Source organism: Tympanuchus pallidicinctus, unplaced genomic scaffold (genome assembly GCF_026119805.1).
Source record: "Tympanuchus pallidicinctus isolate F22 unplaced genomic scaffold, pur_lepc_1.0 scaffold32, whole genome shotgun sequence".
NCBI lineage: Eukaryota > Metazoa > Chordata > Aves > Galliformes > Phasianidae > Tympanuchus > Tympanuchus pallidicinctus.
This window is the reverse complement of record NW_026294750.1, coordinates 3,918,803-3,939,746: the sequence shown is the minus strand read 5'-3', so window position 1 is coordinate 3,939,746 and position 20,944 is coordinate 3,918,803. Positions and strand designations below refer to the sequence as shown.

The following is a 20,944-nucleotide window of genomic DNA, read 5'->3' as shown; positions in this document are numbered from 1 at the left end:
CCAGCCCAGCTGCAGCTCCTTGCTGCTGTTATTTTTAACCAGCACAGCCTCCAGAAGGTAGGGAGAAAAAAAAAAAAACCCACAGATGAAAAGATCAAACTTATTTATACTTTAAATTAGAAACAAGCTGTACAAAATATACAAACCCATGGGGGAAAACAGCAATAAATATTGCTGTAGGAGCCGAGCCCAAAGCGTAAATGCGAACAGATCCAAGCAAACCCAGCTTCCCTTCCTCATCTTGCTGATAGATTTGATAGGGGGCAAAATAACCCCAAACCTTCTGCTCCAAAAAGTGGTGGAGGTGCCCCAGGAGGAGGCGTCCAGCTGGGAACTGCTCTGGGCTGTGGCCTCAGCCCCAGCTGCACTCATTGCTGCAGCAGCAATAGGGGACACTCATGTCCAGGCCACGGCACCTTGCCCTGTGTGGGTTTGGGTTCTTATGGTCTCCTCCATCCTTGGCTTCATGTCCTGCTCATGGCTGCAGGATGAGGGAACTGGGGCAACAGGCATCCAGCCTTACTCTTTCATCATTCCCATGGCAGCTAACAGCAGGAGAACCCAACACACAGCATCTCCCACCCATCCCAACCTGGACAGAGTGAAAACCAAGCATCTTTCACCCTAGGGTTGCTCATAAGCTGCAAAAACATTCCTGCAAACAATGTTCACAACCAAAATCTGAGCTCTGCTCTCTGCAGGTTTCCTGATCGTGCAACAGCCATCGTCTGCTCCCTCCATACATGTGCGTAGCACTTACTTAAGGACTTGTCTGGCTCATCTCTTTCCACTGCTAGGATTTCTGCCAGTAAATCACTGTCATCTGGTCGAAGGCAAACAAACAAGGCTGCTTCATACCGTAAACATTTATTGATGACAAAAGGCTCGAGGCAACAAGGCAGAACTTCCGTAATTGCAACAGTTTACTCGGGCTCTCAATCGGGGGGGGGGGGGGGGGGGGTAAACCCACTGCAAATCTGCGCAGCTCTGCAGAGAGCCGCGTACCTTTGGGATGCATTGAGGAAAATCCCTTCCCTTGCAACCAGGATCGAGCTGTCCCCATCAGATCAGCACAGCAGCTGGAATTAACCCCTCAGCTGCCGCCTGCTTGAAATCAGCCTGAAGGATTGCAGCTCCAGCCCAGCAGCCCCAGGCACGGCGTGGCCTCCTGGCCCTGTTTTCCCCTCCGCTGCTTCCACCTAATCCCATCAAATCTAATTAAGCTCTGCCAGGCCAGCAGCTCGCTGCAGGCAGAGCGGCTGCGGGGCCATTGCTGCCGGCCCCAGCTGGTCAAGCAGGCCGGGTTGTGCCCCGAATCAGCAGGCATGAACACGATCACAGGGGGAGATTGAGCACGGTGACACCAGTGCTGATAGGAGCCCATGGGAAGGGACACCTCTGCAGTGCCCCCAGCATTTTCCTGCAAAGCGCAGCACCAAATGTGCTCCTCCAGGCTGTGGCTTTTCTGTTTAATGCAGGATGTCCACCTCTCCACCTCCTCCCCCTGCGAGATCCTCTCTGCTTATCCGTCCAATTCTAATCTTGAATCTGGACTCGACAAATTCAATTTAATTCCTAACAGCCATTTAGGAAACTCCCCTGTGCAATGATCTACAGGCTGACCTGCAGCATCAACTGCAGCTTCCACAAAGCAGCAGAGCCAGCACTGCTCCTTTCTTCCTTTAGTGGCCTTCTTGGGGCAGATTAACAAGCAGAGGGGGCACACAGCTTCACCTCTCCCACAGCCATAGGGGAATCCTCCCATACATGGAACCTTCATTCCAACCCCCCGCTGCTCCCAGGCTTTGGTTCCCTGCCTCGAAGCCTTGCCCATCTCAAGCATCCTCTTGTGCTTGCCCTGCCCCATTCAGAGCTGTGCATCCTGCAGCCTCGCTGCCCGCACGTGTTGGAGCCCTGCCCTCCCTCATGTCTGAATGGGAACCCTGCCTCCATTGATAAATCTGGGACAAATCTGCTACTCTTTATTTCTGAGGATCAGAAACCTTTCAGCGCTAACGCTGTTACAATAATACCTTAATGCACCATAAATGTATTGTCTCTCCTCTCACAGCAGGGAACACACAAAGCTCCAGCTGCTCCATGGGGACACGATTAACTCACTCGTGTGGCTCCTCCTGTCGTTCCAGAACCACGAGCTCACCTTGCCCTACCTTTGCTTCTCACATCCATAGGAACCCTATTTCCCTGCCAACATTAGAGGCTGAGAGTGCCATTCGGGTCACTCCCCACTGCTGGGGCAGAGCTGAAACTTGTAAATAGGGCTTCAGCATCAACCCAGCTTCTCGTGATTAAGTCCCAGTAACACAAAGCCACAGCAAACAAATGGGCAGCTGGCACTCTGCTCCTCTCTCTGCAGCCACGTCTAGTCGCTTGCTCTCCCCGTAACCTTCAGCTGGTTCTTCCCTGCAAACTCAGCTCCGATTTAATTACGATTATTGGCTCTGCAATTAGGGATGAAGCAGCACAAAGCTGCCTTTGGTGCAGGAGTGACCACCTTGCAGCCTTCGGGCTCACAGCCACTCCACAGAGAAGCACCGCAGCCCTGAGATGCGCCCACAGCCGTCTGGCTGCGTAGGAGCAGAGCCTCGAGTCTCTCCGTGCCTCAGTTTCTCCTCTGTACATTAGGAGGACGCTTCTCGCCTCCCACCTGCAGTCTATTTAAATCCCTCGCCAGCCTTTCGCCCAGCTCGTGGTTGCAAAAAATGAGAAACAGAAACTCGAGATAGGAAATAAAATTCAGCGCTTTCTGACTGCTGAGGTTTTGCTTCGCAGTCAGCACACGGGCAAAGCTCACTGCTGCAAGCTCCGTGTGGATGGCAAACCTTTAACAGGGCACTGAGCACAAGCACAACAGGCAGCAGGCACATGGGGACGACTCTGTTGCAGTAGAGTGAGTGGAGGTAGTCTCCATAGAGAGGTCATTGCTCTCAATAGGTGGGGGAAGTGAAAATCGAATCGCTGACCCCACGTAGCCGTGCATGGATAGGAGCTATGGATGTAGCAAGAGAAGTAGGCAACTCTGCCATCAGTGGGGAAGATCTGGAGGGGTAAAAGATCCCCCAAATTCCTCTTTGTTGCTTGCTGACTTCACACAGGGGCTCCATTGGCTGTGATGGATCTGCTGGAGCTCAATCCCATCCAAGCCTCTGGGGACCAAGGGGTTACAACTCAGGCTAGAGTCAGGCCTATTTTAATATCCTAAAAATGTGATTACAGGGCGGGATTATGTTGGCCAAACAATGTTAATGCAAATTCCCCCTTTAATGGGGATCACATTCCAAGGCCTTCACAATGACAGCAAAATGATATCCAGAGGCTTCTTACGCAGCTCCTGTTGCACGCCATTATTTGGTCATTAGGCGATAAGATTACATCCACAAAGCAACTTAACCACAAATCCATGGAGACGGCGTGGCAGCGGCGCTGCCTTTTCATTACGGATGGGCAGATGTCCATGGGATGCGGGGTGGGTGCTGGAGGGTTGTGGGATGAGCATCACTGCCCAGTTGGATGAGAGCTCAGCAGCCCCCATTTGGGGCAGTAGGAGTCACTCCTTGCGCTTCACTGAATAATTTATTCCAGGAATGTCACTTCTGCTTGGCTTTGGTGGCACTCGTCCCCATCTGAGTTGGCACAAGGCAGCATTTCAGCCTACTTATGCCAAGCGAAGCCAACAGCTGCAAAAATTCTGCTAGCAGCCCCTCTGACAGCCAAGCCCAACCACTGCCCTCCATCCAAACACAGCTGGAGCAATCTGCCCTCAAATACGGGATGGGCCTCTTCACAACAATATTTCAAGTGGATTTTTCAAGGGGAAACTCAGGATATCTGGGTGAATTGGTGCCCAGCCCCGCTCAGCTGCACAAACAGTTCTGTTCTTAAATAGCTCCACTTGGTTTGCACAGAAATACTGGAGAATCTACAAGTCGCTGCTGCACCACAAAGCGCCCTTGTAAAGGCTCAAGTGTTTATTTTCAGAACGTGTGCTCTTCACCTTTCTCCCATTGCTCAGCCAGTCGTGCTCAGAAAAATAAATTGTGTCATGGAAATCGCCTGGTTTTCCTTGGTATGTGTGCTGGGGAGCTGGGATGGGAGGGATGGGATGGGACGGGTGGAAGGGATGGGAGGGATTGGAGCAATGGAAGGGATGGGAGCAATAGGAGGGATGGGAAGGGTGGGAGGGGTGGAAGGGATGAGAGGGATGGTAGGGATGGGAGCCCATCCCATCCCTCCAGCCTCAACTCTGAGCTTGTTGGAATGCCATCATCACAGCCCAGGAGCAATTAACAGGGAATGATGTGTTGTGTTATGTTCAGAGGAGTGGGATTTATGTCAAACGTCTTGAATGAAGAGCAACAGTTGAGGAAAATTGGTGTCAGGATGGAGGCTGCTTGAGGAGCTCAGCTCCATGCTAGCACAGCTCTGGGAGAACCATGGCATCCCAGTCCCTACGCCCAGCAGGACTTGGGAGCCTGGATCCAACCAGACCCAGCTAAGTGCCAATATTATCATTGTTCCTGGGGAAATTCACTTCTGCCCTAAGGCTGTTCTGCATTTCCAGCAGGGAAACCCAAACCAACCGAAATTTGGGCCAGAGGAGCCTGTGCAGCATCATGGAGAGGCTGCAGGAGGGCTCGATGACCCAAGCTCTGGTGCTGAGCCCTGCACTTTATTTCTATATGATTCCTGTTTTGTAGCTGCACGAGCCTGGGATCCCCCTTCTTGCAGAGCCCATTTCTGAGAAATTCTTGCAACTCACCCTGAAATTTCCTCTGCATCACGGGGTGTTTGCAATGAGGACGACAGCAGAAATAGGGGTGCTGATGAGTGACTGTGTATAAACTGGGAGCAAAACCCCTCACTGGGGTCCAGCGGTGCGATGCTGGGTGATGGGGTGACACTGCAGGGCAATGGGGTGACACCATCCTGCCCCACGGGTGCCATAGTGACCCTCCTTGTGTTGGCCAATGACCATTTGGACAAGGCATGAGCAGATGGAGAAATAAGGAAAGGGAGCTGCTGGCAATAAACACACGAATTCTCCGAAATCATCCCCCTCCAAAGCAAAAGCAAAAGCCACTGCTTCTTCTTTCCCCATTTCTAAACCCCAAATGACAAAACAGCCACAGTGGTGCGGGGATGGGGAGAAGGAGTTCCTTTGCAAAAGGGCTTTTCAGAGTTTTGCCACTTCCTTTCGTTTCTTTGGTGCATTGGGGAAGCCGGGGCCGCGCTCAGCCTGGGGACAGCAGCAGGGCTGATCGCTGCCACCTGCGCCAGTAACCCCAGCAACAGCTCCGTGCCGACACAGGCAGCAGAGGATGCTGACTCACTGCCCGCCTCGACTTCGCAGCTCACCCTTAATGAAAAGCACCGCCGGAAGAGTCTTGCTATTCCTTTCCACTCTGCATCCCCCCAACCCCCCCCATACAAACGGAAGAAACCACAATTATAAATGAACACGTGAAAAAAATAATAAAAGAAATACCCGTGCGCACCAGGGTGAGTTTAATTGCACGAACGAACTCGTTCCAGTTCAAAAAGCAGCACCCTCTGTTCATTCGCTGAGGTCACTGCAAAGAGAAATGAGTCCCGAGATGGAAGGTTGTGCTGCAAATATAAAGCACTGAATTATTAACGGCCTGGGTCTGCGGAGAAAGGAGGGGGGAGTTTGAGAAGACCATCTTAAAGGAGGAATTCACCCAGAAATGACTGCAAACCTCTCGCTTCCCTCCTTGCCTTTGACCTCCTTGCTTTGTCTGCCACTCGCTTTGCTTTTTAATGCAAATCTCGCTCTTTGCTGCTTTGTTCCCCTTTTTCTTATGGGGAAGTGTGAAATGAGATCCAGAACAGCCAGGAGAGAGGAAGTCTGAGCTGAGGTCGTTTTTCGTGGCTTTTCCTCCCAGTGGAGACATTTTGGACAGAGAGCAACGGGAGCTCAGCACATCCCAGGTGAGATGTCAAAGCTCAGAGACGCCTTTTGAGGCCCATCCCACGTCGTGGTGACGGGTTTGGAACGGGCAGCATTCATTTCTGCTTTGGTTTCATCCACTCAGTCCGCCACGAGGAGTTTGTCAAGCTGTTCCCAACATGTGGGAGCTTCCTGCGTGCTCCTGTGCTCATGGCCTCCCCTGTAGTGATGACCATAGGATTAACACCCCTGTGGAACACCAGCTGTCCCACATTCAGACACCCATTCTTTCTCCCCATCTCTCCATCCGCTATAGGCAAACATCCATAGGATCTTCCCTTCCATGGGAGCAGCACCTCCTGCCCTGAGCACACAGATGGGCTGAAGGCACACGCTGGCCCTCCCCACGCCCTGTGCAGTGGGGCTCCAGGCTGTACCTGTGCACATCTATTGTCTGCCACCTGCCTGACACGGCAGCTTTTAATAGCTCCATTATGCCAGCGAAGACAGTGCGAGGCCTCTCTGCAAAGCTGAATTGTAACTGCTTTTTAATGAGGATGATTCATGGCAGCTCCTGGTTCTGCTGCCAGCGCTTGTGCTGGCGGCTCATCATGAGGGAGCTGGGAAGGAAAGCTGACGGCTCCCCAGCACGGAGGGGAGGCTGAGCAATGCTTTGAGTTGCACCTGAAGCTGGTCTGAATCTCCAAAGCCATCAAGCGAATGAGTTTGGGAGCTCTGGAATTTGTAAGAGTGCCCCAAAAGGTGATGTGCAGCCATCCCCTCCACCAGTTGACATTAAACAAGGAGATATCCATGGAGCAGAGGCAGGAGAAGTGCCCAGACCTGTGCTTTGGACGCTGCTTTGACACTTATAAGGACCTAAACCACAAATGATTGCCTGTGCTCTGCTCCCAGGGTCAGGGAAAAGCTGCAGGGCTCAAACAAGTGCAAACATCTGGATTGGGCTCAGTTCATTGAACACAAGACTTCAGGACTATTCCCAAAGGTGATATGCAAAACCTCTGGAAATAAGGACTAAACCCCCATTGTTCCCTTCTCTCCCTGCCACCGAGGGGCTGCAGGGACTTGGGCAAGTGGTGCCTCAGTCTCTCCATCCATAAAATGGGCTGCAGGTACAGACAGAACTTTGTGGAGTGCCCTGAAACCCAGGGAAGGATTCTGACATCCCCTCATCTTCCCCCTTGTTTCCCCTAACACGACCCACATGGAATGGGGCACCCCTTTGGTTCAGCTCTCTGGGCTGTGCCCCCAGCCCCTCATCGGCACAAGAAGCAGAAAAATCCTGACCTCTGTGAGCACTGCTCACAAAACACAGCTCTATTATCACCACTACTTTCAACTGAAATCCAAATGACTGCACCATACAAACCTCCACAAAGAAAATCAGCTCCATCCCAGAGGATACCAGGACACCACAGCACCCTGACTTTGCTTCAGATCCCATCTTGCGAATGGATGGATTTCAATACCTATTGGTAACGTGAAAAGCTGTAGGATGCAGGGTGCAGTGCCCTGCACTCATGTGTGAGGAAGCTGAGAATAGCAATGCTTATAATAATAATAATAATAATAATAATAAATAAAGGGGTGGGGGCTTGAAGCCCTCAAGTGCCTCTGACAGGTTTGGTGTGTGTGTGAAGCTCCCAAAACACAAGTGACAGCAGCAACCGAGGCTTTTGTTGGAGTGAAAGTGCTAGCAATAATTAAATCACTGCCTCGTTACGTGCAGACCAATTTAGCCCCTTCTGATGCATTTGGCAAATAGCATAACGAATCCATCTGAAACAGCACCTGAGACTGAAGTAACTCACAATGAAGCTCCATACTGAGATTAGGAAGGTGGGATGGAGAGGCAGCCTGCTATGGCTGAGATGGGGGGCAGAGGATGATGCAAACTTCAGTGCTTCTACCTTCACCTCCTGCATGGCCTTGGGGGGCAGTGGGATCCTTCTGGAGCTCCAGAGCTTGGGACCCTGCACCCAAATGGCACGGGTGGCATCTGTGATCCAGGAGGTACCTCATGTCCAGCACTGAGGTCGGCCTGCAGTCCCTGCTTGTGGTTCTGCCTGCACTGCATCTCCTCCTCTCTTGCTATTGAAGAAACAGCCTCAGTTCTAACCCAGTTTCTTCTCTTGCAGGGGAGGAACCAGCAGCACGCTCACCAAGTGGTCGCCCATGAAGGCTTTACCTCCCTGCATTTTAGGAACTGTACAGCCACAATTAAAAACTACTCCCATCCCTTCATATTTAAATATAGGTTTTCAGGCTAACAGCAAAAATAAAATAAAATAAAGGCAGAGACAAGGCTTTGCTCAACAAGAGCTGAATAACTCAGGATGACTAATATGATGTAGTGTGGGAATGTGCTCAAGAGGCTCTTGCCAGGATGCAGGCCCTTGCTGATCAAGCTTACTGCATCCCCAGGATACATCACTGGGGATTTCTGGGGTGCTGCAGTTTCCAGCTTTCAGCCTTTCCTATTTCTGAGTCTCCAAATAGGCAGCTTCACCTTCAAATTGGAGGTAAATCATCCAGTTGTTGAGGCTGGAAAAGACCACTGAAATCACTGAGTCCAATCCTTAGCCCATCCCCACCAGCAATTCCCAGTGACATAGGGCTGCTGTTAGAGGACAAGGAAGGGAAGTTAGCTGCTAGGCCCCTGAAAGGCTGGCACAGCCCTTTGCCCCTCTATCACAGTGTAAGTCACACTTGGAAAAATATCTCGTGTTCCTACTGCTCCTGAAGCTGACACGGTGCTACCCAAACAGACAGCAGAAGCACACAGGAGCAGCACCAATGCTCTTCTGTTGCACCGTGCACACAAAGCAAATGAGGTTTAAGGCAGCAGCATCGTTTGGATGGGGGTAATTGGGGTTGAAATCCATCTCTGGAGGGATGTGCAGGAGCACCAGTGCATGGGAACTCAGAGCAGTTGAGCGTTGTGCAAAAAATACTTATGGAAAGTTGTGGTGTGTTGTAAGCAATCGAGTTGCTACTCTTGCCTTAAGGACATCTTTACATATGTATATTGTTAATTAATGCTTCAGCCCTTAGAGGTTCAGAATTTATCCTACAAAGGACAGGGATAAGGCAAAATTAAGGTTCCTGTTTGCTCTTATCTCCCACTGGGTCAGGTGAATCCATAGAGGTCTGTGCTTTAAACGTGCAAAATGCACAAGCACAGCTCACAGCAGATCTCCAGCACATCTCTGGGAGGGTGGGGGAGTTTGGCTGGAAAGCTGCGAGCTGGGTTATCCAAGGAGAGGGAGCCTTGTGTGCATAGTGTGCCCACAGAGCACCAAACCCTCCCTGGTAAATGGGGCAAGAAAGAGCAAGAGAGTAATTAATGCACTCCAGTGGCATTTCTCCATCAGGATTTTGCTGCTCTCTGAAGCTCTGCCTTCTGCAGCACCAAGCACTGGGTGCCACGAGGTGACACCGGTCAGAGGCCATCCCATGCTGAGGATGGGTGCTCCTGAGCTCATCCTGAAGCTGCCACGTCCCCTCCTGCCACGCTGTGCCTATGTAGGACATGCAGCCCCCAGGGGCTCCCCTGCTGACGCAGCGTTCCTATGGCAGAGGGCACCGTGTTGGTGGGCAGATGGGTTATCTGGGCCAAACCCAACACACAGAGACACCCAGCCTGTCTCTCACTGGCTTCATTAAGCCTCCTGTCCCAGGTGTCCCCAGCCAGCTGTCCTGACACAACCACCTCTATGGGATGTCCCTCTCAGCAGCTGGGAAAGGCAGGAGGGGAAGGACGGATTGCAGCGCTGCACACCAGCTCCCCAGAATGCAGGTTGTTTGGCTTTTCTTTTAATTTACTGGATGATCAGGACAGATTTTGTCTCTTGCGTTTACCCTGAATTATCCCCGGATCCCAAATACTGGGAGAAGTCAGGTCAGAGCTGCACACGTGAGAGCAATAATTACCAACACTTCTCAGCACCTTCCCACCCCCATCACCGCACGATCAATGCGCTCTGCCATTGCTGACCTGGTTTCCAACTGTCCCCCTCTGGAGCAACGCGGGGAGGTGACACTGTTTGGAGACCCAGCTGCGGCACAGAGCCATACTGGGATCCAGGAGGGGTGAAAATGACAGCACCAACCACTGCAGTGAGCTCTCCTAAAACACTGACTCGCTATTAAAGCATCCCCAGAGAGCTTTGCCTTGCTAACGATTCCTGGCCCTGGGAAAGGATTGCTCTGCAATGCCAAGCGTTTCAGTGCGGCCGTTTCTTGGGAAACATCCCCCAGGCTGCATCCCCAGAGCTCAAGCTGAATCCATTCTTATGTGACAATGATTTTAAGGGACCGAGCTGGGCTTTCCCACATCTGGTTTGATGTTAGGGCAGAACAGATTTCATTCCAGCAGGAAGGCTTCTTGCATCTCTCCATGTCCAACTTGGCCTGTAATTCCCAAATCAGCCCTGACTCGTGGAGGAGAGGTGGGGATTAACAGCACAGCACATCTCAGTGCAAAACTTCCCCTGTTTTTCCCATTTCCTCCTTATCCCACAGCTGAATTCCCACATTCCTTAGTGGCATCCTACAGGCATAGGGAGCTCCTTAATGGTTGCAGAGCACAGGTTTTGAGTTGTGGATCCTAAGGTTCCAGCTCGGACCTTCACAGAAATGGAGCCATCATTTCAAAGAAGAAAAGAGGAGGGACATCTCTCTGCCATGTATCATAGGGTGAGCCCACCAGACACAGCCTCAGGCACACAGCTTAGCCCAGCTTCGCATTCATTCTTCTCCAGGTGCAGAGTTTGAATGGAAGACGTAATTTTGCTGAGGAGGAAAACTGTGCAAGATGCAACAAAGCCATGACACAACAGCGTGAGCCTGAGTTTGCTTCTTGTCCTGTTTTAGCACCAGCTGGAAAGACAGAACCAATGCAGCTGGCCAAAGCTACTGATTTCATTTCTGCACTATTGCTTTTGAAACGTCCCATGAAGATGCAGCACAGCTCTTGCCAGGAAGTGCTTCCGTGCATTACAGAAGCAGAGCAAGCTCAGTAGTGTTCAAATCCTCTCTGGTTCTTGCATTAATCCCTGCTCTCTCCATTTTACCTAATAATCTCTGTGTTGCTCCGTTTATCCTGCTCTGCTGACCTCCAGCTACACAGGCACTCCTATACTCCCCATCTAGGAAAGCCAGGGATTAGGCTTGTAAATTTTTCAGCCATGTGAGCATACACCCAGGTGATGTGTTACAAATTTGGCTTCAGACTCACAATCTCACCTGCTCCTTTTTCCCTCCCTGTTTTCCCAGACACCGAGGGCTTGGGGCACCTCCTCAGCCCTCCCCACTCACACCAGCCCTCATTCCCAGCCCATCCATCACAGAGGGCATCCCCAGCCTTCCTCGACCCCTCCAGTTCCCAAGCAGGCTCCTCCAGAGCCTTACACATTAAATTCAGATGCAAATCTCCCCACCACGGAAACATCCAACTGATACAAGCCTTTGTTCCATCCCAGGCATAATTGCAACTTAAGGAATGCTTTTCTTTAAGAGAAATGCCTGTTTAACCTCTGTGCTGTCTGGAGGTGGTCGAACCCCAAGTGTCCATCTGCAGCAGCTGATAGGGAAGCACTGAAGGAAGCAGATAGAATCTTTCATTTCTCATCAGTAACCCCACGGCCAGCCTGCTGCCAGCCTGCTCATTTTCCATTGTGCAAGTTGCCAGCTGCATCCTTCCAAGCCCTAACAGCTCCTTTTCAGATCTATTCCGAGTCTGTCATTTCTCCCAGCATCATTAATGAGAAGATTCGGGACAAAATGTTTTGCACCTTGCTTCTTGCTCGTTTTTGAGTCACAGCTGGGAGAAGGCAGCTTGTTTTTCACTTTGCAAAGGAAGCTGCTGGAGAATGACAAGCTTTTGTTCTACATGGGATGCTCAGAGAATAGGCTCTTCCAGCATTCAAGTCCTTAGGAGGCTGTTCAGACACAAGGCTGTTAGAAAATGAATTACAAATTCCATTCAGCAAGTCAAGATGAAGCGAAGCTGGCACTGCTGACTGCCAGCCCCAGTGCCCTCGAGCTCCCAGAGCCTGGGAAAGCCGAGCACTGGCGTGGAGAGACATCACTTCTGCAAAGATCAGCAGCCCAGATGGAGAGCCCCAACTCAGAAGCCTGGGATGGAGCCTTGGGTCCAGCACTGCATCACCAGCAATACCCAACAGGGCAGCTAAAAGCATTTCTTCGCCTTTCCACAGTCCTGCAAGCAATGGGACAATGTCCTCTCATGTGGGGTGCTGCTGGTGGCCCCACCACAGCGAGTGGAGTGCACCCACCCTCACCCAGTACCCAAAAGCCCTCTGCCATGCTCTGCCATGCACTGTGTCAATCTTGCCTACACACAACTGAAACACCATCTTTGTTCTGGAAAGCCACAGTCAACAGCAATCACCCTATTCTAGAGAGAGGAAACTGGGGCGCAAGCTTTCCTCCCACAGCTTCATCTGCAGAACAACCAGCAGATCTCTTGCCTTGCACCCCAGCATCCCTGCCACCAAAACTCAGGCAGCTCCAGGCCTGGTGAGGCACACACAGCTGCTCGTTTTGTTGCCTTTGCCCAAGGATGGCTGAATCCTGCCCATTTCCACCAGTTGTGCTGCAGCAGAATCTGCTCCCACCCTGACTCCTGGCCACCAGCATCTCCCCAGGAGGGATGTGATGGGGGATGTGTGACACACCAGCACACCTCTATTTTCAGGTGCCACTGTGTGACAGTTGCAGAGGTGTTTTTCTTGTCCCCAAAACCTTCAACATCAGGAGAAGGCGGAGGAGACAGCCACCTCTTCAGAGCACAGCCAGGTGCTCAGCTGCTTCTTTAACTCCTATCCTAGAGATCAATGCCTTCAGCCTCTTCTATCGTGGGGAGATCAACCCCAAGGGTTGAATCCTGCACTGGCGATGCTGCAACCCCAGGCGCACACACAGCATGGAGGATGTGAGCCACACAGACAGGGAGCTGTGATCCTTGTGATCCTTTCCAACTCGAGATGCTCCATGACTGTATGAACCCAAACTGCAGGAGCAGCTCTCAGTGCCCACCTCTGAGGTGTCCCCCACCCCATTCCAGACCCACCAGTTTTCTTCCTGCCCACCCCAACTCACACCCAGCACAGGGCTGAGCTCACAGCCCACCAGCCCTGCACTGAGAAGGTTCATTGTGCTGAGCTTCCTCCTGCCCAGCAGTTATTTGTCTACAGGAATTTGGAAAGGTTGGTAAAGCAGAAGCAAAAATAAGCAGACAATAAACCCACAGTGCTACAGTCACAGCACATGTTGGTTCAGGAAACTTAGAAATCCTTCTTCCCAACCATCCTGGGACTTCAGCCCAGTCTCGGTTAAGCCTGCTCTGTTTAACATGGGTTGTGTTTAATATTTATTCTTCCATTAAATTTGCACTGACTGGGGGCTGAGAAAGCAGGAAAGTTAAAAAAAGGGGACATTGAACCTTGGAGTCCAGGCAGGGATCTCTGCTGTTTTCCTTCTCCCCATCAACATAATCCCAGACACAAGGAGAAGCTTGTCTCCCCAGCATCCTGCCCTTTCATTTGCAGGGTGATCCACAAACCCTCTCGCAGACCCAGTACAGCTAAGGAGAAAGCCCTGTATGCTGCATCTGATAATGAAGTAAAAGCACATTTATGGGTTTAGCTCAGCTAATCCCTGGTAAATGCAGTTTTATTGCACCGTGCTTTGATTCAGAAAACAACCAGGCATAAAAAACAGGACAAAAACTGGAGGTGCAGATACAGGGAGAAGCCAGGAGAGGTGGTGGTAATAAACACTAAGATCTGGCATCCAACTCAGAATTGAGTGGTAGATGAAGGCAGCTTTCAGGGTTGCATTACACCCAATCGTGTGTCTAACACTCTGCAATCATAAAACAAGAGAAATGGGTTGGAGGGCTTCACTTGCAGTTCACTGGCCCCATAGGCCACCAGAAATGTGTTCAGGTGGGGCTGCAGCACAGACACAGCCAACGAGGCACTTCCCCAGAACTACATGGCACGTTTCAATGGGGAACAACAGCAATGCCCAGAGCTCCTGGTGTGGCAGGGAGCTGATGGACGACGCCAGGGACGTCCCTGATCCCCACGATGAGCTCCAGCACACCCTGCTCTCTGCTGTACCCCATCCTGTGCCACCCCTAATTAAAGCCATAGCCAGAAACATCCCTTCTCCATCCCAGCACTGGGGCTCTCAAAGCTCTGTGAGCCCTGTGTGACTGTGGCCACACCACCAATACAAATCCCCTCTTCAGGCATGGCAGGCTGCATTTCAAAGCCCAGACAGTGCTTTCCATTCAAGCCTTGAGCAAACAATTCTCTCACTTTAACGTGACTTGACGTGATTTTTTCCCAGGTACACTGTCTGTCTGCTCCTCTCTCTTTCCTGCTCCTTGAGTGCTGCCAAGCTGTCAGCCTCATCCCGCGCCGCAGCAGGGCCATCACAACTGCTTGCAGAGGTCAGCGATGCAGAGGCACGCAGGGAGGATGTGAGAGGAAGATCTATAAGATGCCCTTTTCCTTCTCTTTAATTGCAATTGGACGGTTGGCACCTGCTCCCATCCTGTCTCTGAGGACACTGACCACAAATGCCAGTTCCACCTCCCATCCCCTTCACCATGCCCCCTCTCAGCAATAAGCCCAGGCTCAGTGTGCCAGATGGAGACCTCCAGGCAAGTCAGCACAGTTAGGTTTAATGCACTGAGCAATCCCACAGAAATCCTGGACCCAGATCCTCCATCTGCTCTGGTAGCCCACTGGCATCTGCAGCCAGCCTCCGCAGGGCTCCCTGCACGCAGGGAATCCCAGCGTGACACCAACACCCGGATGGTGAGGGAAAAAGAGGGCTTGGGCAAGGAAATCCCACTATTCCCAGAAAAGCACCCCGAGGACGTGCTGTGGCAGCTGAGTCAGTGACACCTGGGGCCACCAGCCAGCACCACGGCCATAACAGAGGGCTGGGCTGCTTTCCTCCAGCAAAGGCTGCATCCAGCACTGGGATACACGGCTGGACAGGGATGTCACAGTACTGTTCTCTACAGCAGAGAGCTGCAGAGCCCAAACCATACCTGCAGCACGGGCTGCCACCTCCATCTGCAATGGAATGCTCTGTGTATACGTTTTCTAGTACACTGCAGCAGGGCACAGCAGTCCCAGGCCGGCCACGTCTGGTGCCCTCCCAGCGCGCCCAGAGCCGTCGCGGATGGAGGGAGATGGAGATGTTGTGGATGCCGAGCGTGGAGACATCCTTGATGTGAGCCCCAGCGTGCTATCTTTAGAAGGAACACATGCTATGCTCAATTCCTTCTGCTCTATTTCCTCTGTGAAACACTTTCCCATGCACGCTTGCAGGGGCGCGGATGGAGGAAGGAGGTCCCAAGGTCCCACACCAGCGCTCACAAGCCCAGTCAATGAGCACCAAGCATCCTGGTGAGTGAAAACCACCATGCATCTCCTCCCACTGAGGATTTTGTTGTTGCTGCACCACAAGCCATGGGGACACGTGGCTCCAGCAAGGCACAGGGCAGAGTCACCCTCTATACAGCCACTCCATGCTCAGGAGGGCTGATGTAAGTGCAAGGTGCAAGGATTACACAGGATCCACCTCCAGACTCACCATCCAGCATCCAAATTCACCAGCAGTCTGGGAGCTAGTGGCTTCTATCTCTTTATTCACTCACCAATGCCAACCTTTCAGTAGCAGCTATACAAGCATGCCCTATCAAAATCCATAGGCCAGCAGGATGAAAGAATCAAGTAGGAAACCACATCATCTCCTTCAGCAGAGTGCTGTTACGTGGGGCAAGCTTCTACATCCTCAGTAGAGATTAATATCAAAGCCCTTGGCTAGGGAAAAGGCCTGCACCCCAATCTCTGTTTCCCAGCAGGGGATTTGCTTTGCCAGATCCTGCTAGAAATGTATACTGCCCATCTTGCAGTCAAAAAAAGTGCTGATGGTTTCTGTGGGATTTGGGTGCAACCTCAGCCTTCCAGCTCATGACCTCCCAGTCATAAAGTGCCACAGCCTGCAAACCCCAAAGAGTTCAACACACTGGAGAAGCTCTGAGCTCCAAGCAACCAAGGCAGTTTCCCCATTTCCCCTGGATTTTTAAGGCTATCAGGGTTCATGAGAATTTGACCCCAAACCCAACATCAGGAGTAAGTGGCAAGCATTTTCACCACCTGCAGTGGGGTCAGGAGAAGAAAATCCCCGTCAGGAGGACAAATGATACCCATGTGCTGACACAAAAGCGAGAGGAGACACACAAACCAACCCGACTCACATACTCCCACTTCCTGTTCTGTCTGCCCCCACCTCTGGGAGCTACAATTCAGTCAAACTGCATGGAGTAGAAAGAAAACATTTGGAAAGGAGACAGAGGCCGCTGTTCTGGGCTGCCAAAGTCCATCAGAGCTGCCCACAGGCAAAGCAGGGCTCTGCCATCCTGCTGCAGGTGGCACACAGCCACCCACCAGCCCCACCACTGCTCTGTGTGCTGCCAGCCCAGGCAAGGATCTGAGCCCAAATGGCCCCAAAATGGGGTTTTAAACGCAAAAGTATTTTCTCTGTTAAAAACCAAAAAAACACTAAGTAGAGAGATGGCTCATTTACTGTCTTCTGTGCATTTAAGCATGACCGATACCACGCTGGTGTGTGATTTATCAGAGGGGTGACAAGGCTGTCACCCATGATAACCCTGCCTGCTGTGTGTGACAGCCACCCAAGGCGAGCATGCAGCCCTGCAGAGGCGGACAGGAGGCAGCTCCAGTGACTTCTGAGCTGCAGCATCAGCAGAGGGCTGTGAGCACACACAGGCTGCAGGCAGAGCTGCTCAGCAGGCTTCAAATCCCTCTTCTGCACGGTGCTGCTCCTGTTCATTGGCAGGGGTTAAGAGAAGGGGAAAGAGGGAATCCCGCAAAGGGATCCCAGGTATGGGGAGGGAGCGGCATCCATCCTCAGCTGTGGCCAAGGGGGAATTGGCCTCCTCGTTTTATTTGCACATGAAATGGATGCAAAGGACTCAGCAGTTCACATTAAAGCATCTGAAGCACGAGTCTGACACGTGCCATGTTTCACTGACCCCAGGAGAGATGGGGAAGAACACAAGGTGCCTTGCAGATATTTATTTCTCTTTTTTAATAGGAACAGAAAACAAAAAAAAGTCCCTGCCGTTTTCTGCAGCAAGCAGCACAGCAGACCTGCTGGCCAGGCAAGCAATTAACACATTGTCAAGGAAGCAGGAGAACAGCCTTAATGACTGCAACTGCAGAGCAGCCTCCGGTTTCTCCCCTTCTGATTCGGAGCCAAAGGAAAACAGAGGCAGGAGCTGCTCACCCCTCTGGCCATGGATCCCAGCGAGGTGGTGGCACACACAGAACAAGCAGCCTGATGTGCTCTGAACATCAAGCAGACATGGATGCCAGGTGGCTGTGGCCAGGCAGCCAGAGCCTTGCTGACAAGCTCTCCTCCACTAGGGAGGAAATATTACAAAGGCCATTTGGTCATTCCAAGATGTTCTGCTACCCCGTCCAGCCAAGCTGGGCTGCCCTGGCTTTTCTTGCAGCTTTTTCCCACACACCAGCAGAACTCCAAAGAGACAAAGGCTGGAAGTAGAGGCAAGGAATCGTTTCATGAGGCATTGCAGCTGAAAATGACAGGGAGTTCAGGTTTGAGGTCCCTCCATCACTGAGGAAACAGCCCACAGACCTGTTGCGGGGGTTACCCAGTGTCAGCTGAAGCCAGCATTGCTGGCTTTAATGCTGAGGTGTTGCCCCATCTGATCCAGGATCCACGCTGGGAGCAGGATTTCAGATTCACGTCCATCTCTGGAGGAGTAAAGAGGCTCTGGACAGCCTCAGGGGCCAGCAGCAGTGCATGCAGACAGAGCAGCTGCCCTCTGGGAGAGGAGAGGCAGCACCCAGCCCCAAAGTCCTTTTAGCCTCCATGAACTGCAGGAACAAAAGCAAAGGAATGATGGAACCACAGAGGTTCCATCCTCAGAGGGAAGATCGCAATGCAGCAACACTTTTGGTTCCTTCTACCTAGAAATGCTCATGAACTCAAGAAGAAACACAGGTATATTTGAGTGACTTTCCCTGTTTAACCCTCAAAACCACATCCAAAGAACGAGGCACAAGCCTCATCACTACAGACAGCAATGCTCAGGACACCACAGTGCCATACAAATCGAGACTGCACAAATGAATACAGCAAGAACACTCACTGACTGCACACAGGTTCTGCTCAGGAGGACCTGGAATGGATGGAGCCCAAATTCTTCACTTCCAGCAAAACCTCTGCTTGAGAGCACGCGATGTTACAGAGAGCCAAGAGCAACGCTTCTAATCCTGCATTAACAAACATGACTCACCCATTTATTTTCACTGGTATGTTCACGGTTATTTTAAGCTTTGTCTAAAGAATGCCAGCTACTGTATAATAACTGGAATGAAAGATGGCACTGTTTTTATTTTGCTTTACAACTAAAGATTTATTTTTAGTTCCTTTATTAAAAAAAAAAAAGAAAAGAAAGCTGAAAAGTGAAACTAGCCTGAATGTTATTGTAAATGCTCTGACACTGATTTGCTAAAACAGAAGCAGATGAGTATGTCCCATCTCCAGACTAGAAAACTGGAAGGGAAAATTGGAGGCCCAGCTGCCATCAGCCCCAGCTCTGGCTTTGCATCCCCCTGGGAGTCAGCCTGGCTGCCAGCACACCCAGGAAAACCCCATCTCATAAACAGGGCTTCCAAGAGCAGGCTTTGTCTTGCAGGACACGTAGCTGCCACCTGGCCCTACAACGCAGAACCTGCTGGTTACACCAAAGAACATTGACTGCATGGAGACTTCTGGGTTTTAATACCATACAAGGAATCAAAATCACCCTGTGCAAGCTATCCTTTTTTCTCCAGAGCCAACTCAAGCTACAAAACCCATCTTCGCACAAGCCCTCCTGCTGCAGCACAGATGATGCTGACCCCAAGTCCAGCTGATGCACCCACCCCTTCTCCAACATCCCAGAATCTCAATCAAATGCCCTTCCATCTCCTTCCACAGCTTCATTTCTCCTTCTCCTCCCTCCTCAACTTATATCTAGAATAAATCCCCACTCGTGTGAGGATGGATCCCAGTGTTCTTCCCAGGAAACAGAAAAACGAGTGCAGCAGCTCCTCTGCTCCTACAAAACACACAACCTCCCATACTGGGATGTCCACAGGATTGCTGCTCGTTTTTGCTCCCTGCTGCATACTTACACCAGCTCTCCTAGCAAATCCATGCTACGCCTCAAAGCAGAGCAAAAAGTCCCCAAGAGTTTCCCATCAAAGTCACTGTCAGGCTCCCAGAGCTGCACGCATTTCTGCAGCTGTTTTCTGCCCTCTTGTGAAGGTCTGCAGAAATCCAGGCCTAGAGCAGAACTTGCAGCTCCTGCAAACCCACACTGGCTTGTTTGCAGGGCTGAAATCTGAGTCTGGCTCTGTCCCTAACCCACATCTGTCAACACTTCCTGAGCATGAGGCTTCAAGGACCAACATCCCTCCTAAAAAAGAGAGACCAGATCCCCTGCAACAGCCTGCACTGGGCTCAACCCTATTTTATCCCACCAATGATCACTTCTTAAAGCCCCAAGCCAGAAGATTAATTCCCCTTTGCACTGCTCCATCCAGCCTAGCCCAGAACCTTTTGAGTTGGAAGGGACACTTAAAGGTTATCTAGTCCAACTCCCCTGCAGCAAACAGACCTAGTAACACACCTAGCATTGCATTGCCCTTGGTGGGGCTGCCTATCTCTTGGCTCAGGCAGTTATCTTTGACACATCCCAGGAGCCTCTTGGAACACCTACAGCTTTCTAGGCTCGCTGGCTGGCACACTGTGGGGTTCTCCCCTTCCTCCCCTATTTGTGGCCTTATTTTGGGTATCGCCTCCAGGGGGCTCTAATATTTGGCGGTTTAACTCCAGGTTTAACCTGAGAAACAAAGATGCAGTAAGCAGCTTGAGCTCTGCAGATTCCTGCTTGCTGAAGACAAAACACTTCTTTGTCCAGAAGGAGCAGGGAAACATTGGCTCTAATCCACCATTTGTGCCAGGATGGGCCACACCAGCAGGGCCATATTTCCACTTCAAACCCTTATCTCTCCCATTGGCAGCATTTATGAACAGAAGGGACATGACTCATCCAGGAATCGAGACAGACTACGGAGAGAAGCAGGGGCCTGCTGCCCTGCTGCTCACACTAAGCACACCCCCTTCCATCCACCCAAAAACCCCACTGCCCCACCATCTGATCTGCAAGTCATTTTCTTGGTCAGAGAAAATGCTTTCTTGCACCAACCCAGTGTAAACCTGAATCCGCAGCTCCTCCCACGCCTGCAGCCTGCACTGTCCTTGCTTTACAACAAGGGAAACTGAGGCACAGAAAGGGCTGTGACTTCAAAATGCCCACCCCCATTACAGACCACAACATTTATCCACACGCTCTGGCTATGAAAGCCACTCAGAGGCAAACAGCAGAGCAATTTGTATTCTCCTCCTTCCCAAATGTGTCAGTGACAGATGCCAACAGCTCCCCGGGGCTCCTTTCATCTTCCCGAGACATTTAATGTTCTCATAGACTGTTACTGGTCCCATCAATTACTTGACTTTGGCACAATGACGCAATATATGACACGGCACAACCCATTGGCTTTTAAATGCCACAGATGTAAAAGGAACAAACTATTTGGTCTCCTCCAGTTATTTGTCACAGCCACAATGTTCCTTCAGACGTAGTTTAATTCTGGACTGTGCGATTGCACAACGCAAGTCTTCCTCCTCCCAGGAGCCACACTTCATTGGTTGGGCTCTGAACCACAGGTGCTGCTCATATCGATGCCGGCTTCATCCCAAAAGATGAGGATCAGTGCAATTCAGTGCAGCCAAAGCCACGAGCCAGATGGCACTGCCACCCTGCTCCACTCCCAGACAAGCACT

General features: G+C 51.3%; 1 protein-coding gene across 1 annotated transcript in view; it reads left to right on the top strand.

The window, feature by feature from the left end:
• The window catches only part of KCTD20 (potassium channel tetramerization domain containing 20), a 130,722-nt gene that overhangs the window by 61,635 nt on the left and 48,143 nt on the right, over positions 1–20,944 (top strand). The window lies entirely within an intron of this gene.